Source organism: Microtus oregoni, unplaced genomic scaffold (assembly GCF_018167655.1).
Source record: "Microtus oregoni isolate MIOR12 unplaced genomic scaffold, Mior012 000000F_ref0000247, whole genome shotgun sequence".
Taxonomy (NCBI): domain Eukaryota; kingdom Metazoa; phylum Chordata; class Mammalia; order Rodentia; family Cricetidae; genus Microtus; species Microtus oregoni.
Genome location: NW_024543059.1, coordinates 49,653,216 through 49,666,127, shown reverse-complemented (window position 1 = coordinate 49,666,127; position 12,912 = coordinate 49,653,216). Strand labels below are relative to the sequence as shown.

The 12,912-nt window shown below is 37.4% G+C and overlaps 1 non-coding gene across 1 annotated transcript; it reads left to right on the top strand.

Annotated features, from left to right (window-relative positions):
• The first annotated feature begins 429 nt into the window (after nucleotides 1–429).
• LOC121455334 lies at nucleotides 430–573 on the top strand. Its single transcript, XR_005975478.1, has one exon. It is a non-coding gene; the product is annotated as a small nucleolar RNA SNORA62/SNORA6 family (small nucleolar RNA).
• The last annotated feature ends 12,339 nt before the right edge of the window (nucleotides 574–12,912 follow it).

The following is a 12,912-nucleotide window of genomic DNA, read 5'->3' as shown; positions in this document are numbered from 1 at the left end:
AGAGGGAGCACGAGCATGGAACTCAGGACCGCGAGGGGTGCACCCACACACTGAGACAATGGGGATGTTCTATTGGGAACTCACCAAGGCCAGCTGGCCTGGGTCTGAAAAAAACTGGGATAAAACCGGATTCGCTGAACATAGCGGACGATGAGGACTACTGAGAACTCAAGAACAATGGCAAAGGGTTTTTGATCCTACTGAACGTACTGGCTTTGGGGGAGCCTAGGCAGTTTGGATGCTCACCTTACTAGACCTGGATGGAGGTGGGTGGTCCTTGGACTTCCCACTGGGCAGGGAACCCTGATAGCTCTATGGGCTGACAAGGGAGGGGAACTTGATTGGGGGAGGGGGAGCGAAATGGGAGGCGGTGGAGGGGAAGAGCCAGAAATCTTTAATAAATAAATAAACGGAAAACAAATATTTGCCAGTGCACATTGTTAGAGCTTGGATTGAGGTCACAACCTGCTGATGAACTCGCAAGTGTAGGTAGTGTGCTAAAGGAGCGGCAAGGTTTCGCTAACCCCCACTCTGTCCTGTGATCGGAGCTTGATAGTAACCTTTGCTACAAGGGAAAAAAATAAATAAATAAAAATATTCGCCAATCTTAAGAGAGCAAAGATTTTTTTTCTGTTGTTTTCTAGAGGTCATATTTAGGTTGACACTCTGTATAAGGTGCATTTGCTTTTGTGAACTACATATGATTTATGCAAATGTGTAACTACATTAAGGACCTCGCATTGATCTTTGCTATCCCTTTACTGTTCAGAGTGGTGTCAATATGAGATCCTGACCAAACATTCATATTTGGGGCTTTCTATGAAAATTTTTTTTTTATCAAGCTGTGTTTCTCCTTGGTCATTTACCTGACAGTTTTAATTATGACAACACAATAGTACATTTTTTTTCTCTAGGACTCTACAGTCTCACCCAATCTTGTTCTTTTAAAAATACTGTATTTGTTATCTTACATATTGCACATCTATACACTGGCTGTTAGTTTCATTTCCACTCTCTATCCAAGAAGGAAAAGAAAAACAACATCTCTTGGATTTTAGTTGAAATTGAGGTTGTATTGGTTTGCACACTATTTAGTAGGAAATAGTGTTTTTGCAACAGTGATTTTATCAGTCTATGGGCTCCCACATTATAATTTTCTTAGTGCTTTATTTATTATCAATATTTTATAAATTTTAGAGGATTTTACTTATTATTTAGTAGTAGATTAAATTTTATGTAATCAGCAAATTATTTGAATTTATGGCACAATTAGTCCATTAGGTTAATGTACACATACACCCAGGCATAGTGCTTCCTACATTTGTTTATATTGTCCTTTAAGCATGTGTGTTAGGATGTTTGATTAGCCATAGTTTCTAAATCTTTATCCCTTCCAGTTTTTGGCCTGCTTTATTCTACAGTTAATGATAGAGATGACATAAAATGTCTGGCTAGTAATTGAGGATATTTAAATTTTTCTTTAATTCTAGATATATGATGACTATTTTGGATCCATACAAATTATTAAATATCATGTGATTATTGAGATAATTATTTCATCACTCTGGAAAATTCCTTACGTTCTCAGTCATGACATTTTGCTTTCAAGTCCAAGCTATCTTCTGAGAAGACAGCTCATCTGGTTTAGTCTTTATTGAATTTTTACATTGCATCTTTTTGCACTATTTTATTTTCAGCTGTTAAAATATATTTTTATTATTTCTTTGAGAATTGCATAGATGTTTTGATCACATTCACCCTCTTCTCCCAATTCTTCCTAGATCCACTCCCTTTCCTATTTAACCAACTTTGTGATCCTTTTATTTTTAACCCATTAGGACCAATTTGTGAGACCAAATATTTTTGGGTTTGTTACCTTCTACTGGAGTGTGGTTGACTTATCAGAGCATGCACTATTAGAAGCTGACAAGGCCAATAGCTCCCCACCTAAAGATCTGGTTTGTCTTGAGCTTGCACTACCCATAGAGTTCATATGTGCAGTTTTCCCACGGTGTGCAGAAGACACTGTTTGCTTTGTCATTCTCTGCCTCTGGCTCTTATGCTCTTTCTGCCCCCTCTTCCACAGTGATCTCTGAGCCTTGGGAGGAAGGGATACATTGGATACCCCCATTTAAGGTTGATGATTCTGCAGTCTCTTTTTCTCTGAATCTTGGCCAGTACTGGACCTCTTTCTTAACCATTGTCTACCACAAAAGAAGCTTCTCTGATAATGGTCGAAAGGTGCATTACTATTTTGATATAATGATGAGTCAGTCATTAGTGGTCAGTTTAGTAATGTTTCTACTTCAATTTTAACCAGCTTTTATGAGCTTTCAGTATTAAAATATTTCCTTGTAACTAGGCGTTTATAATCACATTATTTTTGTTCTTTGTTTTATACTCCCTTTTTTCTTTGTGTTGGACCAAGCTTATTTCACTATTTCTCTCCCCATAGAGTTTCTTAGTCATACTTAGTCTTTTATAACCCTTCTAATGGTTTCTCAGAGACAATAATAAGTATCTTTGATGTGGTATGTTGTACAATATTTTCCATTTTGTAGGTGAAATAAAATCTTTATAACCATCATTCATTACTTCATTCCTAACTGTTACATTATTTTAAACATATGTTGCAGTTATGCCTATCATTAGTTACTCGAAAACAAGTAAATAATGCAGATTTCTGGTACGGGTGTAGACTTTATCTGCTTATCATTTTATAGATCTCATCCCTCATCACCTGCTCTGCCACCCTGGATCCTGCTGCTCTCTGAACATTGCTTCTTGTGGCCTGGAATAGTGTAAGACTTGACAAGGCAGGGTGCTGTAGGAAAAGTAGCTGAGAAACACAGACAGGATAGGCTTTCTTTCTTGGTGTGTGGACATCCCTGTTTCTTTGGTGCATGCTGCCTAAGTCACATGGCAGACCAGCTCTCACCACCTTCGGTCCTGCTCTCTTCCTCTTCCAGACGGCTTTCCTCAGAGTCTCAGCTGTGCTTGTTTGGAAGTCTTGGAGGAGCTCTTTCCTCCCTTCTTAGTAGCTTTTTCACGACCAGCTCCAGTCGATACACACTTTCCAACAGGGGTTAGACACATCAGTTCTGAACTTTTCCTTCTCAAGTATTTTCTTACATCTTGGAGGCAACATGTGCCTGGGTAGCCTTGTTTTCCAGCTTTAGGAAGTGTGTGAAGATGTCTTTTGAGACTTCGGCCTCTATTTTCCATTCTTCCTCAGCCTGGAAATGTCTCGTGTTTGGATTTCTTTGTTGGATGCACATGTGAAATTCAGGCCCTCTTTCACCTTCTTTATTCACACCTTTCTTTTCCTAGTGAATAATTATTTACATTAATTTATTTCTGTTCAAACAATTGCATTTCTTTCAGACTCCAGAGAACATCCTGATTAATATACTAAAATCTCAAATGAGTTTTCTGTTCTTGACCTTCTCTGAGGCTCTTTCATTTCTGTACCTCAGAATCCATCAGCGATTATGTTCGCACTGTTAAAACTGCACCTCTGTTTTTTGAAGTGCATGTCTGGTAAAAATAACTTATCTCATCTCTATTTAAAAATGATTCTATTCAGCCACTTTAAGGGATAACTTTGACAAGTATAAACTCTGATTGGCAGCTGCTTGCTGTCTTCTCTCCTGTGTTTTGCTGTCCTTAGCTTATGGAAACTGCCTGTTGAACCAGTTGTCATTCTCAGGGATGTTCCTTTGGAAGCAGTGTGCCTTTTCTCTGCTCTTACTTTTCAATTCTCTTTGTGTGTTTAAAAGCATGGTTACTATTAGGCACCAGAGAGCTCAATTCTCACACCTCCTGGGATTCATGGAAGTCTGAGTCACATGGACTTGATCTAGTTGGCCAGTATAGGCGCCCATATTAATTACTTTCCTCCCTTCTGTCCCCATCTTTCTAGGACCTCTGTTGCATTACCCTAAATCTTTTCATCATATCTCCTTCAGTTTCTTGTGTGTTCATGGTTTTCCCCTCACTGTTGAATTGCAGACTTTGCCAACCCATCATCCAATTGTCTGTTATCTGTTTAGCAGAACCTAATGTGTTCTAAAATATCCAATATTTCCATCATTTGGATCTCACAGAACATTTCTTTGTGTTTATTTCTTAAGAACAGACCACTTTGATCTCCACATTTTCTTCTAGTTCTGTGAATACATGAGAGCTCCAGTTTCCCTCTTCTGTTCCACAGCAGCAGTGTCTCGAAAAATGTGTGTCTGTTTGTATTCGTCCACTTATTCACTTCACTTGTCAGTGAATTTTTATTAAGCATCAGAAAATTAGAAAGTTAAAAAGCATATTACTTTCAAAATAAAGTCCAATTTCATTATTCTTTTATTTATTTATTAAAGATTTCTGTCTCTTCCCCTCCACCGCCTTCCATTTCCCTCCCCCTTCCCCAATCAAGTCCCCCTCTCTTGTCAGCCCAAAGAGCAATCAGGGTTCCCTGCCCTGTGGGAAGTCCAAGAACCACCCACCTCCATCCAGGTCTAGTAAGGTGAGCATCCAAACTGCCTAGGCTCCCACAAAGCCAGTACGTGCAGTAGGATCAGAAACCCATTGCCATTGTTCTTGTGTTCTCAGATTGAGCCTATAATTAGTGATCCTAGAGAAGCCAAATAAGAAGGAGAACCCAAAGAAAAACATAGAGGCATCCTCCTGAATATTAACCTTCATCAGGCGATGAAAGGAAACAGAGACAGAGACTCAATTTGGAGCACCGGACAGAAATCTCAAGGTCCAAATCAGGAGCAGAAGGAGAGAGAGCATGAACAAGGAAGTTAGGACCGCGAGGGGTGCAGCCACACACTGAGACAATGGGATGTTCTATCGGGAACTCACCAAGGCCAGCTGGCCTAGGTCTGAAAAAGCATGGGATAAATCCGGACTAGCTGAACATAGCGGACAATGAGGACTACTGAGAACTCAAGAACAAATTCATTATTCTAAAGTGAAGTCAACTTCTGTGTTTTGCTGTATGTGCATTGCATTGTAAGTAATAATCTTGGAATACAGTCTACAATTAGTGCCACTGCTGTGCACCACGGTATATTCATTGCTGTCTTTTTTTCTACTTTATTCTGACATGTTCTAACACCTGTCTATGTAAAAGTAATAAGATATATTTTTGGAAAGACTACACAAAAGGGGCCTCAAAAAAATACCACCTTCATTAAGAGAGTAGGATATTTTTGGAAGAAACTTGCTTTTGCCCTGAGGCATTCATGCAATAAATATAGAATGAGTAATTATTTTAAAACCCAACAATTGGTATTAAGAGAACAATAACAGCTAGGCATTTAATTTTTTTACAGATTTTGTTAGGCTAGTGACAGATCACAGATAGTTAATGTCTGAATAGACATCACCATCACTTAATAGTTTAATGACAGAAAATTGTCTGTCAATTAAAAAATTAAAATATATTTATAGAGAAAAAAATCTTTAAATAGTTATATAGTTATAGGAAGGTTGGTAAAAAAAACAGGTATATGTAGAGGAAATGAGTGGTATGGAATGTATCTCCTATGAATTATATAATCTACCACAGGGGAGCAGTTATAACAGCCTTGTCTAAATATAACAGCTCGGTAAGCATTCTGAAGGAGGAAATTAAGATGAGCGACTGTGCCTGAATGTAGGCTGAAACGCAGGCATACCTTCCATCCCAGCCTTGGGAAGTTGCATTTCTTCTTAGTGCTGGTCTATAAATATGCAGAACTTCTCAGAAACGATTGGAATAATTAACCTTGGACAAATACCATGTATTTTTCATAGGTACTGTCTCCCGTCACACAGAAATTTGATGGCAATATCACCTTAACCTGCTAGAGATACACAGCTTCCTGAATGGCTTTTCAAATACTGGATACTGATGCATAAGGCTCTGCAGATAGGGGTTTTGTATATCAGGGCATCCATATGGTTTTACAACCAATACTATTAGGAACACAATGATTTAATTTATACAAGTAAAATCACTATTGCATCTTTCTTGTCTTACAAAATGGCTGAAAACTTTTTTCAAAAGCCTTATAAAGTTCTATCTGTGATGGTCTGAATTAGCAAGACAGGATGACAAGGTATAAACTGCTGACTTGCTTACCTATGAAATGCTGAACTCAGATGAGATGGATGGAGTATCTACAGCAAACATCCAGTACAGTTTCTAAAGAAATCTCTAGTTCTTACCAAAATATAACACAGAATGTTGACTGTCATGGACTGAGGTTTCAGATTTCAAGAATTTGAGCTGTAAATCTCACCAAACTACAGTTCTAGGATTGTTTGATTTTCTTTAAAGTTAATTTTGGATAGTATTTGTATGCGTGTGTGTGTGTGTGTGTGTGTGTGTGTGTGAGTTAAGAAAATGATGGACTTCAAATACTTCATTTTGAATACTTCTCTTCAAGTTATTATAATTGTTTTCTATTTACCAGATAACATGATTTTTTTTTTCTGTATTTGGCCAACAACAGTACTTCTGACACTCTCACTGGATTTCAGAAGGGTATGTTCTATATTGCAAGGTTTTGTAGCACTCCCAGTAGGGCAATTATTTCAGTGCCAGTGGGCACTGCTTCTTGAAAATTCTCTGGAAAAGCTTGGCATTTTAATCTCACGGTATCTACACAGGTATGTAGAGAAATCAGCTAGACACAGGAAGGGAGTCAGAGATGAGCAATAGGGATTTCCAGAAACCAAAGGGTGAGGCAGCGTCAACTTGCACAAGGATATACTACACTACTCAAATGATAATTTCGGCCCCCATCTCCCGAGGAAGAAACTTCCCAGGTGTGTCCAGGCTATGCATTAAGGTACACACATACAACAAAGAGACAATAAACATGTTATTTTCTTCCTTTTTTCACAATTAAAGGATTTTTTTAATCTAAGTAATAACATCAAAAATTAACTTAAGAAAACCAGAAAAGATCCAGAGTGCATTGCATACAGATAATTTCCACAAGCTTCATAGCACATCATTGATTATGTGAGGTTCTCGGTCCAAATTGTATTCTGAGGAAAAAAAATAATTCCATAAAGTTGTGTTTTAAAAAGAGTTTAAGCAAAAATAATTTCACGAAATAATGTTAACTGTATTCCTACATGGAGATTCTCAATGCATACTGTTTATTAAATTTTTAAGAAGTCCTCTGATTTAAAATTTTTACTTTTGTTATGCTTATTCATTTTTTCATATTTGTTTAATGTAAGACCTCTTATGGGAAATATAAAAATGTATTATGAGATGTCATGAACAAGTAAAGTTCACAAAGACAGGGAAACAAAACCATTATTTTTATTCTCAAGTCCAGGTCCTTCCTACTAGCCACTCTTGATATGCATGAAGGAATTTCCTCACAACACACCTCTTACAAGGTAATAAGTTCAAAGATGGAACACTGACTAGAATTAAAGTATATAATATTAAGAAGAAACTCTGCATTTGAGAAAATGCCAACAGGTTTGAGAAAGGGCTCATACAGTGGACTTTTGATGAGATTATTTAAGTCCAAATCAACACCATCATATTATTTGCTAAATATGTAGGCTTCTCAAGTTTCTATTATGTAGAATGGAAACAATAATAGAGGCTACACAGCCACATGTTATGCTTATGAAATTAGTCAACAATATAGAGAAAATGGAAATTGGGTTTTTAAATAAATAATTCTTATCTTTACTTTGTCTTTGTCAGGTCTCAGAGTTGATAGATTCTAATTGGAAAGTTCCATTCTGTTTCCTGCATATGAAAGCTCATTGGGCTGACACTTTTTAAATATTGTGTTTGGGAAATTTACCAAAGATGTTTACATATCAAATAGACGACATAGAGAAAATAAAACATGTCTGGTATGAGCCAAATCTGCACTCACTGTCAATACCCAAAAATATTGGCTACATTCACTGAGAAAACATACTAACCTTGTGTAATGAGAACAAAAGAGTACTTTCAATGTTCATCTTTGTTGCCTCCAAGTGTTTTCTTGTGGATTTCGGTTATGCGCTGTGAATAATAAAAACATATTATGGAATGCTTACTCTACATCCTGAGATCTTTTATGGGTTTGTATATAAATTATTCAGTGAATTTCTACACCAACCCCATGAGTTGAATATTGATGGCATTTCCTTCTTATATTTGATAAAATAGTAGGGACAGACTTCTTATAACTAATCATATTTACGTTCATCATCTTATAAATATTAGAAATTCCTGAGATTTTTTAACAAAGAGTACAGACATTAAACAGGAATTTTCAAAAGATGGGGTAGTTAGATGGAACCAGTCTTGAGGTGGTGAATGTTTGCCGTTTGTCAGCTCAAGATCTCTGTATCTGTGCAGAGACTTCAAAGTTGTGTTATTATTCATGCTACAGAGAAGCAAAGAAGCATTCAATGAGGTTAATTAACTTTGTCTATTTTCACAATGCAAACAATTTTACTTATCTTTTTAAAATTGGATAAAGTATAAGCACAGAATAGTAATACTTTAATCACAGAAGCTAGTGAATGAGCTATGGATGCTGGGTAGATGGATGGGGGATTATCAGCTATAATAAGATGGTTCAGAGATAAAGTAGGAAAATAGAATATAATTCAGATTAAGTTCTAATGTGAATTTTTTATTGTTGCTCATTTTATTTGAACAAAGACCAATTATGGACTCTTTTGTCTTGTCAGGAACAAGGCATAGGAGTTCCTCTAGCATTTATGCTATGGGGCAAACAGGAAAGGGACATTCATACAGGTTAATCTTTCCTGTGCAGGTCAGGTACATATATATATGTTGGACTGAATATAAGCTTTTGAAATGTTGTAAGCTGCTGCAATTATAGGAATAGTTGGCAGAAAATTCACAGTGATTTCTTATAGCATATGTTTGAGATTGTTTTCCCTAACAAAATGGCATAGAGAACCTTCAAAAATACATAAATATGTATTTTTGACCTATCTGCATATTTTGAAATCACTCTAACACCTCCCATTTTATTTAGGAATTCATTATTTTTTTTTGCTATATCCATGTGAGAAGCTTGCTATGAGTCTGTCTCTCCCAGGATCAAAACAAATAAATTTTATGATTTCATAATTGTAATTATGAAAACTTCCTCAATGCTTTAATGTAGTGATATTTCATTTGTATTTTAATAAGTAAAACATGATGATCAGAGAGTAAAACATCCCCACTGGTCAGCCTTACAGACCAGGCAGTGGTGGCACACACCTTTAATCCCAGTAGACACACTAGCTTGCCATAGAAACCAGGCAGTGGTGCAAGCCTTTAATCCTAACTCTAAAGAGGAATATAAAACAGGAGGAGACAGCTCTCAGACACAGTCTCTTTCTGAGATTCCTCGGGGCAGGATCGCCATTTTGGACTGAGATAGAGGTTAGAGCCATTGGCTGGCTGTTTTGCTTTTCTGACCTTCAGGTTAAACCCCAAAATCTGACTCTGGGTTTTTATTATTTGTGCTACAGCTTAATTTAAAGAAAACCACAAACAAAATGCTTTTATATTATATCTGATAATTATTGCATTCTAAAGATTGGGAAAATGTCAAGCAATTATCCGGAAAATTTAAGGTTTATAATCAAGATTTCAGGTGTGAAACATTGTTGAAATGTGAAAACTTGCTTTCATGTCAGACTGAATGTAGAATTTAGATCTGTGCTATAAACTAAGGTAAATATGGGTGGCAGATTTTCCTTCATGGAGAATATGAAGAAAGAGCCACTTGATTTGATTTTCTCTTGTAACCTGGTACTAGCTGAATTGTAATTCCTGGCACATTCAGAGAACTTAAAATCATTTATTGAGACCCTAATACAGAGGTAAGGTCATGGGCTTTGGTTCTAGCATCCATCTCTGCCAAGAACTGATTGGGTGCCCATAAGCTATGACTTTGCTTTTCTTATATCAATATCTTTTCCTTTAAGGCAGCAATTATAATGACTGATCAGGAATATACATTATAATTCTATACTTCACATTTATAAATACTAATTGTCAATCTAAAGGGGTGCTATAAATTTTACATGAGATAATGAATTCAGTTGGAGGATGTACATTGAAAATGTAGCTACTATTGTGGCATTAGGTGGACTGAAAATTGTGTTAAACCAGAGCAGTCAGTATTACAGTTTACCAGATCTGCTGTGTTGTATAAAAGCTTCCGATTTCATCCCATCTCAGGAAGTAGGAAGTTATGGATAATCTATCAAAGAGAATGATGCAATTTGCTTTGTCTTTAGGCCCAATCACTACACTTGCTGTGCAGAGGGCGGACTGTAAGTGTGGTTGGGAAAATGTTTGAAGGATTGTTTCAGTGTTCTCTACAGAGAAAAATGAGGAGTGAGATTATGAAGGGCCATGAATGATGATGCATAAATTTACAAGCATGACACAATAAAGGCACGAATCAACAATGGAAGGCTTCGGAAATATCTCCCCCAGGCTTATTGTGCATTTGGTCATTTGGTCTCCAGCTGGAAAGCTGACTAAGGAGGTCATGGAGATTTTAGAAAGTAGAGCCTCACTAGAGGGCATGGATCACTAGGGTAGGCTTGAGGCTGTAGAACACAGCCCTATTCCGTTTACTTGGCTTCCTGGGTATGTGACCAGGCAACCTCCTGTTCCTGCCACCAGGCTTTCCTTACCTACAGCCATGTCTTCCTCACCATGATGGACTGTGTCCCATTGGAACTGTGAGCCTTAAAAAGCTTATTCTCATTTAAGTCACTTTTCCCTGGATATGTTATCACAATAATAGAAAAACAACCAATACATCACTTTATTAAATCAGTCAGTCCAAGAGGATGCACTAGTGATGTGAGGCTACAGGGAGACTTAATTGTGTAAGATAAGGTTGATACTGAAGTAGAGTTTGAGTTTTCTACACAAAAATCATATTCATATATATATATATATATATATATTTAAGTGGATCTCAACTTTGATCCTAGGATTCCCAAATAATATAGATACAATCATATAATAATCTAGATATAGTAGTTAAATAAAATTATGAGTCATATATGATTATCTGTAAGAATTTATCTATAATGAGAAGAGAGCTAGGAATGAATGTTGAGAAAAATCAAACTGTAAAATAGTGGTAGAAAAATATTATATAAGGAGATACTGACACCAACCAAACTAGTTCTAAATGCAGAGAAGTTGTTAAATGCAGAGAAGTTGAAAACCTTTGGATCTTAGTAAGAGGGGAACAAAAGCAGCATCTGGAGAGTATCAAACGTATAGTCACCATCTGTGGAGAGGTTCATAGCATCATTGGTGACGTTGGTCAGATTGCAGATGTTAATCCCACCGATTGAGAATAAGACCATGATCATAGTTTAAAGCTGGATTTGAGGCAAGCTTTAGCTAAATATGCATCAGGTGGATAGGTTCTCCAGAAAAATGACCCTAAATCAAGTTTAGCTGCTTAAGTACTTCCCATCAGGTCAAATTAGGGGCAAGCATAAATCCTGACATATCTCTAGTCTACATTCAATCATGGGCAAGTGTCCATCCTGACGTATTTCCTGCCCACAATGTGATCAACCACGTCTCTGCAGATGGGTCAAACAAACTTGTCTAGGGGAGTGAAAACATGTGGCTTGTTATCTCCCATAAACGATAACCTCCAGCATTTTAGGATCTAAATAACTGTCCTTGGGCAAGGAGGGGCTTGCCTATCAGAGGCATTTTTGTTTGATGTATCTAAAGCACAGTAATTCAAACTTGAAATGTTAATTTGTCTCTCATACAGAGAGTTGAAAGAGAACAAAAAGTTTGGTGGGCTTTTTCCTTCAGACATGGACTCCATAATACTCTCAATCTTTATCCTTCCAGAATGTGCTAGAGCTTACCACAGGTGGACATGAGGCCCTTGAGACCTTATGATTCCATAAGCAGACTAATGTAGAAGAGGAGCTGAGAAGTTCTAAATTCATATTACAAAAGAAAGTTAAACGATATAAAAGAAAAGGAAATTAACTCTTTCTCTGTGTTTCGGTCTATCTATGTTTTAGAGAATTCATTCGTACAATGAATTATGAGAGTATCTGCTCCATTTTTCCTCTTAAATTTCTCTCCACATTTCCCCCTTCTAAGTTCATATATCCTTTTTGAAAATCCACTAACTCCAGTTAGTTCTACTTGCATGTGCATGACTGTGGAGTCATCACTTGAGTATGGAAAATCTAGCAATGGCCATACTCTCAAAAAAAGAAAGGGAAAAGAAAAAAAGAACGTGAAAAAAGGAAGAGAGAAAAGCAAGAATGATTTTTCTTTCTCCAGCAACTGTAAGTTTCCAGAAGCCCCTTGGTTCAGGTGCAGTCTGGGATAATCTACTCCATTTGCGCTGGAATTTTTGCTGCATTGATACTGTAGAGGTCTTGTGCAGGTAATCACAGAACTGTGAGTTTATGATTGCAAAAGATACATCACATCTTGAGGACAACTGCCTATAGTACTTCTCCTCATCCTGTCTTGTAGTAATAAGGGCGGCGGGGCTGCGTCCCCAGCACCCCAGCCGCCCGCACGGCTAGCTTATGCCCCGAAATAACAACACACAAACTGTATTCATTTAAACACTGCTTGGCCCATTCTCTTCTAGGCTAATTCTCACATATTAATTTAGCCCATTTCTAATCATCTGTGTATGGCACCCCAAGGTGCGCTTACCAGGAAGATTCTAGCCTATGTCCATCCTGTGTCGGAGCTTCATCCCGGGAGCGGGGCATGGCGTCTCTCTCAGGCGTCTGCTCCCGAGAGGAGAGCTGCCGAGACTGACCTCACTTCCTCTTCCTCCCAGCATCCTGTTCTGTTTACTCCTCCCACCTATCTTCTTTCTAACCAATAAAATGGGCCAAGGCAGT